Below are 12,020 nucleotides of genomic sequence, written 5' to 3'. Positions count from 1 at the left end.
GGTTGTTTAGACATACTCTCCTGGGGGGAATCCTGTCAACGAGACTGTATGGCCCATGTACGTCCCGTTTGTTTACTCAACGTGCCCATGGCTAAACCACTTTCTGTTTCTGTCCCTTCTGTGTATGCAGACCTTGCATTGGTTTTCGAAAAAAGGGAGGCAGATAAGCTACCCCCACACCGTGAGTATGGCTGTGCCATAAACCTATTACCGGGTACTATGCCTCCTAGGGGTAAGGTCTACCCTCTTTCTGAGAAAGAAAACCAGGTCATGGAGGAGTACATACGGGAAGCCTTAAGTAAAGGTTTTATTAGAAGGTCCTCCTCTCCTGCTGGTGCTGGTTTCTTTTTTGTGGCAAAGAAGGAGGGCGATTTGAAACCGTGTATAGACTACAGAGCTCTAAACAATATAACGATTAAAAATGCCTATCCGATCCCTCTCATTACTGAGTTGTTTGATCGTGTCAAAGGTTCTAAATATTTTACTAAACTAGACCTCAGGGGGGCTTATAACCTTGTTCGTATCAAGGAGAACGATGAATGGAAAACGGCGTTCAATACACGTAGTGGGCATTACGAGTATCTGGTCATGCCTTTTGGATTGTGTAATGCTCCTGCCGTATTTCAGGATCTCATAAACGATGTCCTTAGAGATCTACTGCATTTCTGTGCCATAGTCTACCTTGATGACATACTTGTATATTCTCCGGATTTGAAGACACATCATACTCATGTTAGGATGGTGCTTAAGAGGTTGTTGCAGAACGGTCTTTATTGTAAATTAGAAAAATGCTTATTCGACCAAACTTCTGTACAATTCCTGGGTTATGTTATTTCTGAACAAGGATTCAGCATGGATCCTTCTAAATTGGAAACTATACTGTCCTGGCCCCTTCCCCAAGGACTTAAGGCAATACAGCGATTTATAGGGTTTGCCAATTATTATAGAAAGTTTGTTAAAAACTTCTCATCCATTATTTCCCCTATCACTAAACTGACTAAAAAAGGTTTACACCCCAGGGTTTGGAATCCTAATGCTATTGTGGCCTTCGAGACACTTAAAAAGGCATTTGCCACTGCCCCTGTGTTACACCATCCTGATCCTTCCCTTCCCTTTGTACTGGAAGTAGACACCTCTGAATCAGGTATAGGAGCAGTGTTGTCACAAAGACAATCGTATGACGAACCCCTCCTTCCCTGTGGTTACTTTTCTAAACGCTTGTCAGAGTCTGAAAAGAATTACGACGTCAGGAACAGGGAATTATTAGCTATAGTGATGGCATTTAAAGAATGGAGGTACTTGTTAGAAGGAGCTAGACATAAGATTCTGGTTATAACCGATCATAAAAATCTATCCTATATCGCAGACGCTAAAAGGTTATCCTCTCGACAAGCTAGATGGTCTTTATTTCTCTCACGTTTTCAGTACATAATCACATACAGGCCTGGATATCGAAATGTCAAGGCTGATGCTATCTCCCGCCAGTACGAACCTGTAGATTCTATTACCTCCACTCCTGAGCCCATTGTTCCACAACTAATATAATAGCTTCTACCTGTTTGGTTATTTTGTCTCTTTTTCTTGATGGTATCAAGTCATACCAATCCCAAGCACCCCCTGAGACTCCTATTGGTAAGCTATACGTGAAAGTAAAAGACAGAAAGAAGTTGTTAACTTTATTTCACACAGCCAAAACGGCTGGTCATCCAGGGGTTACCAAGACTCACAAGGGTCTCCTCCAACAGTTTTGGTGGCCCTCACTCAAAAAAGACGTGGTCGATTATGTGCAGGCTTGCCGTGTCTGCACACAGTGTAAGTCACCTAATGTTAAACCCCTGGGACTCCTTATGCCCCTATCTGTACCCAAAAAACCGTGGACACACTTATCCATGGACTTTATTGTGGATCTTCCTTCATCTGATGGACAGACAGTAATTTTGACTGTAACGGATAGGTTCTCCAAAATGGCACACTTCATTCTGCTTAAGAAGCTACCTTCTGCGGTTCAGTTGGCTCAGGTGTTTGCCAAAGAGGTGTTCCGCTTGCATGGTATACCACAAGATATCGTATCTGACAGGGGCCCTCAGTTTGTCTCTCGGTTTTGGAGGGGCTTTTGTGCTGAGATGGGGGTCTCCTTATCGTTTACTTCCTCCTATCATCCGCAATCTAATGGAGCTGCTGAACGAGCAAATCAGTCCGTGGAGTTGTATTTACGCTGTTTCACGAATGCACACCAGGACAACTGGTCCCATCTCCTTCCCTGGGCTGAATTTGCCAGGAACGCTGTGTCTCATTCTTCTACTGGCGTAAGTCCTTTTATGGTGGCTTATGGGTTCCAACCTGCTGTCCTTCCCGGTGTGTTCTCCGACAAGGGAATGCCCGCTTTGGACGAGCACCTCGCCTCCTTACGGAAGATGTGGGATCAGGTCCATGCTGCTCTTTGTCGTGCTGCTGCTACTCAAAAGAGATTTGCTGATCGACGTAGGTATGCGGCTCCTTCTTATGCTCCGGGTGATAGGGTTTGGTTGTCCTCTAGGAATCTCCGCCTTAGGGTTCCCTCGATGAAGTTCGCGCCCAAGTTCCTTGGTCCCTATAAGGTGTTACGTAGGGTGAATCCTGTGTCCTACTCCCTGGCCTTGCCTCCTTCCATGCGTATACCCAACACATTTCACACCTCCCTTTTGAAGCCCTTGCTCTGTAAGTGGTTCTCTGGGTCTCTCAGGTGTTCCGATACCCTCCGCGCGGTCTCTAGTGACGTATATGAGGTGGCTGCTCTCCTTGATTCTCGTTTCTCTCGAGGTCGGTTGCAGTATCTGGTTGATTGGAAGGGTTACGGCCCTGAGGAGCGGTCGTGGGTTTCTGTCTCTGACTTGGATGCACCCTCTTTGATCCGCTCCTTTCATGCGCAGTTTCCTTTGAAGCCTTCGGCTTCCCGCCCTCTGGGCGGTCCTCGAGGGGGGGGTTATGTCAGGGCTCCGCGGGCAGCGGTGAGGGGAGGCTGCAATCCTCTCGCAGCACTCACCCTCGGTCCATCGCTGCCCGCGGTCCCCCCTCCTCTTACCGGTCGGTGAGCGGCGTCCTCTCCCCTTGACACGCCGCTCGCGTCCTCTTCTCCTCCTCCCAGCGGCAGCATGTCTAACGCTGCACGCTGGGAGCCGGCACTGATATCAGTACGCCGGGGTCGCTCACGTGACCCGGCGTTAAAGCGACAGTGCAACAATCACAGTGGGGGGTATAGATATCCCCCACGTGTGTTTGTTAATTCTGATTGGAAGTTATCCAATCAGAATTAAGGCAAGGATATATATATATACTTACCTTTCCTGTCTCTCAGTGCCCTGTTGTGGTCTTTGCTTTATAGTATTGATACTGAACGTGTGCTTTCTGGTTACGTACTCTCTGGCTTGTTATACTGACTTTGTGACTTTCTCCTACCCTTTGACCTCGGCTTGTTTCTCGTTATTCTGTTTTCTGGTTCCCCTTACTCGGCTTGTCTCCTGACTATTCTGTGTGTGCTTAGCCCGGCCACTCTAAGGTCCGGTACTGCACACTTTCTGTGTGTGTGTGTGTGTGTCTGTGTGTGTGTTAGCGTGTTGGGTTCCCCGAATCGTGACAGAAGCAAGGGAAACCCAAAAGAGAATGGAAAAGCAACCCGTCTCACAGCCTCGCAATAGACTAACTCATGACCAGATAATTGTAAATGCAAAGGAGAAGGATCTACGGACAGACGATGATATATTTACAATTGATATGGAAGAATTGGAACATGAATCATCATTACCAGAAAAACAGACTGTACATAAATTATGGAATACAGTAAGAAAGAGATGCAAAGATGGAAGCAAATTGATACTAAAGAATTGGATGTGGTGTCTCTTTATTACTATCTGCAGCATTATCATGATAACATCAACCCTAGTAGTCGTTTTGAAACTGCATTGGGATTATGTTAACAACCAAGAAGCTCCTGTATTGAATTGGACTGCACACAATACAAGTTCCGTGATCGTGAGGATGACCTCCAGGAACAATCTTATGAAAAGAGACACAATTCACAGCGAAGTAATAGCCAATGTGACTTACTCTGGTATTCCACAAGGAACCTACTGAAAACCATACCCAAAACCGATTATTCACAAGAAACAGGTGATTGGACTATCTCAAATCCTAATACTAGACTCAGCAGTGATTGCTAAAGATACTGGAATTAGAAGCGAGACGGGACAGATGCTTGTCAAAGAAACTTTGGATGCACACATGAAGGTGATTCAAGAAATGACTTTGCCATATAGTTTACCATTGGATGACTATCGCAAACAGCCTTCTTATGTTGAAAAGATGTGCTATGCTACTTTTGGACATTGCTATTATGTTAATTTACAGACAAACAGAAGGCTGATCACTGTCCACGCCCAGGTATTACTCAAAATGGAATACAATATAAAGAATACCTAAATGATTATCTAAGCACCTCTCAGTATAAGACACAGATTTTTACCTACAATTCAGAAAAAAAATGGTTACTGGGAAGGAGCAGAAGAGGAGGAATATAGATTTCCTGGTGGAGTGAGAACCATATTCTGTAGTAATGAACTTTATACTTTAATGACTCATGGTGGCGTGTGAATCTGAATTCAGACGAAATATATCAATTAATGAAAGAAACCTTGCAGCAATTGATGAACAACAACAAGACAGGCCTACTAAAAGCAGAAGCCTTGCCGAAAGAATGGAATATAAATGGTCAACAAAAGCTGTTTAGAGACTTGACACCATGGGACACTTGTACTAAACCCCGATTTGCAGCATTCCTTAACTCTTCATATTATGTACATACCTGCAAAGCAAGGAATTCCTGTAATATAACTACAGATACATTGATAAAGCAAGGAATCTGTAATGGTTCTAATCCTTGCTCTCTCTGGTATAATTATACTAATCAAAACTTGAAATGGCTCCCTAAAAACATAGACCAAGGATTTTTGCTATATTCTGGACTTCCAGCAATGTGGTGTATCGAGAGAAAACAGATAAGTATTAATGCAAATTATTCAGTATACTCCCTGTATCAGAAATAGTATGATATATAATACAGATATTGTAATTAATGGTATAAAAACTCAAATGCATGTTTTAATTGCTAATGAAGATAGACTTTGTGAATTTCAGACCTGTACTTCACAAAATGTTGCAGAAATACCATTTGCAATCGCAGCATGGCCTACTAATAAAACATTTTTAGATATTACATATAAAAATATACAAAATAGTGATCCAGATGAATGTAACATGAGAAGTGTGTCTTGGAGAAGAAGGACTTTGTTAACTAATATAAACTCCTTCCTACATACTGGCCAATTACTTGTAGAAGCTATTCAGGTTGTATCCCATTATTCTGATCTAAATGATGAATTGCTACGTCAAGGTATATTGATTCTTAAAGACCACCTGATAACGCTTACTGCAGCATTAATATATGATATTTCTACACTAGAAGAAAGTGTGAAAATATCTATGTTAAATCAGAAATTTCTGATATTCGATCAAATTTACAAAATGGTTTAATTGATAAACCATTTTGAGTATAACATTCCGTATATACTCGAGTATAAGCCGAGTTTTTCAGCACATTTTTTTGTGCTGAAAAACCCCAACTCGGCTTATACTCAAGTCAATGTCTGTATTATGGCAATTTACATTGCCATAATACAGACAGGGGGCTGGCAGCGAGCGCTTACCTCTCCTGCAGCTCCTGTCAGCTCCCTCCTCCTCCGCGGTGGTCCGGTCATCACCTCGGTCAGCTCCCAGTGCAAGTCTCGCGAGAGCCGCGGGGTCATAGTGCGGCTCTCGCGAGACTTACAGTGTGAGCTGACAGGGGAACTGACCGGACCGGCGCGGAGGAGGAGAAAGCTGACAGGAGCTGCAGGAGAGGTAAGTGCTCTCCGCCAGCCCCCTTTCCCCCCCCCACTGAACTGCCAATGCCACTGGACCACCAGGGAAGGAGAGCCCCCCTCCCTGGCCAGCTAGGAAGCAGGGACGGAAAAAACAAAAAATAATAAAATAATAATATAAAAAATAAAATAAAATAATAATGAAAAAAAATAATACAAAAAAAAAAAAAATAATAATAATAAAAAAAAAAAAAAGAAAATTCCCACCGCCCACCAAGGCTCTGCATCACACACATACACACTGCACTCATACACACACACACACACTGCATTCACACACACACACACTGCATTCATACAAACACACTGCACTCATAAACACACTGCACTCATACACACACACTGAATTCATACACACACTGCATTCACACACACTGCACTCATACACACACACACTGCATTCATACACACACACACTGCACTCATACACACACACACTGCATTCATACATACATACTGCACTTATACACACACTGCAGTCATACACACTGCACTCATACATACACACTGCACTTATACACACACTGCAGTCATACACACTGCACTCATACATACACACTGCATTCATACATACACACTGCATTCATACACACACACTGCAGTCATACACACTGCACTCATACACACACACTGCACTCATATACACACACTGCACTCATATACACACACACGCTGCATTCATTATATACACACACTGTAAATAAATATTCAATTAATATATTTTTTTTTAGGATCTAATTTTATTTAGAAATTTACCAGTAGCTGCTGCATTTCCCACCCTAGTCTTATACTCGAGTCAATAAGTTTTCCCAGTTTTTGGGGGTAAAATTAGGGGCCTCGGCTTATATTCGGGTCGGCTTATACTCGGGTATATACGGTAACTAAAGTGCTTCAAAAGTTAAAATTAACTAAGAAACAGATTGAAGTGTTATTGCACATTTCACAGACCTGTGTTTATGATATCAGAGAAACAAAACATTTAAACAATGCCAAGGTTAGCCAGTGGGAAGTTAAAATATATTATAAGTTAACTCTTCCAGGTGAAATCTACACTACGAATTGGAAGCTTGATAATATAGGTCATCTGTTACAAACAGGTGAAAAGTTGGCAAAAATAACAATACAACATCCATATCAATATATATCAAAGACATGTGATCAGATATATTATTTGTCTGTTTCTAGATGCCAAGAAAAAAGTTATGTAATATGTGAAGATATAAAAGTACAGACTCCTTGTGGAAATAATCCTGCCACATCAGCTGATTGTTTACTTAATATAGAACCAATACAAAATTATTATTTTTTTTTATATTCTTTATTTTTATTGTGCGCAAAGGTTAACTGATCAGCCTTGGCACGCCACAACAGCGGTATCAAGGTACGAATGGAACATAAGTATGCATTAAAGTGTGACATTTGCAAGACAGGCACATTTTGTATTTTGTAAAGCAAACATTTAACTGGAATATCACTGCGTTTGGTATAATATCAAGCTGATGAAACTCATTAAACTGCTGCGCCTTGCTTTTTTCATAAGTACCAGTTCTTCAAGATCTAGCCAAGGTTGTTCGCAGGTGTTACTATGTGTGCACAGGAATAACGGCAGAAAAAACATTTTTACGATATATAAGTGTTGGAGACAAAATATGTGTATGAGTTGCCTATTTAGCCTGCAGAGGTAGCATTATGCTGCGTATTACAGGCCGGTGGTTCAGATGTTTGCCTCTCAATCGTATTAAAAGGTGTAAACAATATGCTGTGCTAAGGAGCTCAGCTTGTAACCTGCCGGTTCTTTATAGTCTTTTAAGTTGAATAGCTAGCTATGTGGTGCAACTGGGTATGATAATTAACTTTCAAAAAGAAGCAAAACATGGCATATATAGAGACAGCACAATTCGAAGTAGTAGTTACAGTCGTTAAGGTGAGATGACATGCTGAGCTGTCTGTGTGTAATGATGGGATCTCGTCAAGGTGTCGGCCTTTGGGGATTGTTGGATACTGGTGAGGTAATGGGCTCTGATCCCTTCTGTCTTGTGTGGTCAGTCGCTTTCGGAGTATGGGTCTCGGCTGCCGTGTGCTCCGTAGTGGGGTTGTATCCCTCTGAACGTCGCCCACAGCGCTAGTCAACTATGGGTAGTTCGTGTGCATTGGGCCTGAGGGTGTGTGTGTGTGGGGGGGGGAAATTTGGTCTGCTCGATGTGGGCAGTCTGTTTAGGTGTAAGTCGATCAGAGCCTGTGATGAGCTCTCGGGCGTCGTGTGCTGGACATGTCTAGGTAAACGGAGGAAACATAAACTTGGCTAACTTTACCACCCTGGGTGGTGGAGTAAGGTTTTGTAAAATGGTGAATGTCCATCTTTGCCCCATCCTCAGGTGATAGCAGCTGCATATCCTCCTTTGGCTTTCTGTCGCGGCGAGAAGGGTATCACAGTCTCTGGGTTCCACTGATGTGGTGTCACCGCTGCTGCCCCATTCTCTGTCAGTGTCAGAGTGTCCGGAGGTAGATTGAGAGCGGGCAGGAGGGCTGTTGCTTCCGCGAGGTTGTGGATCAGGTGTTTAGTTGTACCCTGTTGGATCTGTAGGGCGCGGGTCTGCCGCCATTGATACGGTATTTGTCGCTGTCTCAGGAGAATGGTGAAGGGTCGGAGTGTTCTCCGCCAGGCCAGCGTGTTCCCCGACAGGTCTGGGAAAAATGTGAGGGACATTTCTTCGAACGCATACGGTGTATGGTCCCTTACTGCTGCCAGCACTGCCGCCCTGTCTTTGCCGTTCTGCACCCGGAGGATCAGGTCTCTTGGTACGTTGTCAGGTGCTCTGGGGGACTTTGGCACTCGGAAGAACCCATCGATGCCCACCATTTTACCTTGTCTTGGGGTGAGTAGATTGCCCAGTAGGCGCCTCAGGAAGTGCGGGAGCTCCGCGGTGGGGACCTCCTCAGAGATACCACAAATTTTAAGGTTGTTTTTCCGCCTCCAGTCTTTGATTGCAGTGAAGCGGTGTTCGGTCTGCTCGCTATGCCGTTAGAGCCCCTGGACTGCTTTTTGCAACGTCGCCAGTTGTTGCGCTTGGTCGCTGGATGCAGTCTCTAGCACCGCCATTCTGCCTGTCAGGCCTTGTAGGTCAGTACGGATTAGTGCAACGTCCGTCAAAATACTTTTCTGGAGATCTGCCAAGAGAGTCGTCTCGGCCACAGGGCCGCGGTGCAGGCTTTGAGGTAGCAGGGTGAGTCTCTCCTTCCTCGTCTGGGGACATGTCGTCTGAGAGGTCTGAGTATGTCTCAGGGTAGTCGGCCATCTTTGGCCTCATCGCGCCATGTGCCTGCCTCAGCAGATCGCCTATGTCTAAGCCTTGTCGCTGTTTTTAGGGCTTTAACTTTTTGGTTTTCCTGCCCATGGTCTTGCTGCTCGTGTTTGCGGGTTGCCCCGATGTAGATTGTCACGTTGTTGTTTTTTTTTTTTAGGCAATTTTCACCGCGTATATGCACGGAGCTCCGTTTGTGTGCGGCCATTCAGCTCTGCAGCTTGACTCTGCCCCCCCCAATACAAAATTATTATCTGTACTTTGAATCTTTAAGGAATGGTTCTTATTTAATTATGATTCCTTATTCAGATTGCAAGCTACCTGCTTTACAGCCATTAATTGTAACCATGGATTATGACATTTACTGTTATGGAAGATTGTTAAAACCTCCTTTACAAAATTATAAACTAACAGATATCGTCAAAATACATATACCCCCAATATCTTTAAAACTTCCATATATGAGTGCTTTCTTGGCTCACTTACAACAATTCAAGATCACCTTAAGCTCCACCCATGAGCAAGTGCAAGATATATTAACAAGGGTTAGGCTTTCTCTTCCCAATATTCAAGCCCACGAGAGAGATTTCCCATATTGGCTGAAAGAACTTGGTAAGATATTGACTCCTATTTTACCTTCAATTGGTAAAACTGTTCAAAGCATAGCTGAATCTTTAGCAAATGTTGTTAAAGGGGTAATAGGAACAGGATTTAGTATTTTTTGGTATTTGAAACCAATAATGATAACTATAATTATTATATTTTTACTAATTGTAACTTGGAGAATAATTTCTTTTCTCCCTCACAGGGCAAAGAAACATGAATAAATTCATTTCTACCTGTTTTCAATTATCAACTATACCAAAAAGATCTAGAGAGATTTTGCATAAAAGAACAATCTTAACTTTTAAAGAAATTATACCAGGACAATATTATTTTAAATACCAATGTAGGAATTGCCATAAATATTTTGCGGATTCCAATAACCCATATATCTTTAGACCCAACAAAGGTTTTTCTTCTATAAAGAAATATCAGAACAATTAGCATTACATATATCCAATCTATACACATTATAGGCGGTGTAAAAATGTATCACGGAAGACGAAACATGCAAAGACAAATACCAAGACCAAAGGTGCCAGTGTCCTTATGGCAACCAATGATGTTAAAGGAATACCTGTTACCAATACTAACCCGGTATCCAGATGCTCCAAAACAATCACCACCACCAGAAATGCACCCCAGAAACCTGGATTACAAGAGGCAATTGATGACTTGAAATACTTCTCCTTTCAGGATCCAGCCATGAACATCCTACCGAGGGATTTGATGACCTTCTTAAATTTTTGTCAGACAACAGCTCTATTGACTCATTACAATCAAAAGAGATTTTTCAGCTATATACTTTAATCAAAGATATTGGTCATATTAACATTGTCTCTCATGGTGCATATGGGATCACAACAGTTATGGTGTGTACACGAAATTTTAACAAATGCTGGGGTGGAATTTGGAAAACTGACATGAGAAAAGAGTTTACTCAAAATGACATAACGCATTATATGCCAGGTGAATTTTATTATTTACGTATTGATCACGATGACATAATGTGCAATCACACAGGTTCCACTGTGTTCTATTCACCACAGTCCCCTCCCTTACATGAGCAGGGAGGTGTTAAGCACAGAAAAAAAAGATATCCTCCAAAGAAACCCTCTTCAAAGAAACCCTCAGTTTAATCAGGAGGGTGTGATGGGCAATTGTAGGTATAATACACATTGCTAAATTGTATTTCTTTAAACTGCAACTGTTTCTTTAACTAATAACCTTTTACCTATTTACAGTACACAACATGTTTACTCCATCTTGTCTTAGACTAATGCAATAACAATTCAAGGCTTTGTCTATGTCAACGTCTAGTCCAAATAAAGATTAAAGATGTCTAGGTTATGACATTAGACTGTTAAGTATGTTTTTCTTTTATTTTTAAATATGAACTGCTTTTAACCCTAAGGTGCATGTCAACCTAACTTCTAGTCCAAATACAGGTTAAAGATGTCTGGGTTATGACATAAGACTGATAAGGGTGTTTTTCTTTTATTTTAATATATGAACTGCTTTTAACCCCAAGATGAATTAACCCATACATTACCAGTAGTAATTAGAAATGCTATAATATATATATACATGCATAATCAATGCTAGGTAGAGACTTACTGACCGACTCTGGAGGTGACATACTGAGAGATTACCTGTATATGCAGGAGGCTATGTTATACTAATACTTTTGCAAGCATTTATTCATTTAATTTTATATACTCTGCTTTATGATATTTTAATGGATTATTAAGTTTATATAACTGTATTCATTTATATTCAATAAACTATATTAATAAGACAAAAGTTATTGCTTCCAACTCCTATTTTTATTGTATTCTCAATTATTTATGTATTTTAAATAGAGAAACTCTATACCGACTATACAAAATTTTAGCTAAGATATCTGTATGGTTAGCCCTGCTAAATTCTAAGTTTTAAGACGTTATAGCGGTAAATAGGAATACTAGCGGTTACAGTGGTTTGTAGTGGCACTGCCTTCCTTTCTTTTTTCTGTATATATATCAATCAACTGAAGACAAGAAGAAATTAAGAAGATTTAGCGTTGACATTCCAACCAGATGTTACAGAAGATAATCATATTTTTTTTTTTTATAAGTTACTCAAATAAGAGTTAAGCAAAACTCGTTCACATAAATGCAGCATC

The 12,020-nt window shown here is 41.7% G+C and overlaps 1 protein-coding gene across 4 annotated transcripts in view; it reads right to left on the bottom strand.

Moving 5' to 3' along the window:
* Window positions 1-12,020, bottom strand: part of LOC134608848 (growth factor receptor-bound protein 10-like) — a 568,153-nt gene that overhangs the window by 67,075 nt on the left and 489,058 nt on the right. The gene's annotated exons all lie outside the window — the stretch shown is intronic.

The sequence above is a fragment of the Pelobates fuscus genome, chromosome 4 (genome assembly GCF_036172605.1).
Source record: "Pelobates fuscus isolate aPelFus1 chromosome 4, aPelFus1.pri, whole genome shotgun sequence".
Classification (NCBI taxonomy): Eukaryota; Metazoa; Chordata; class Amphibia; order Anura; family Pelobatidae; genus Pelobates; species Pelobates fuscus.
This window is presented reverse-complemented; position numbering and strand designations above follow the sequence as displayed.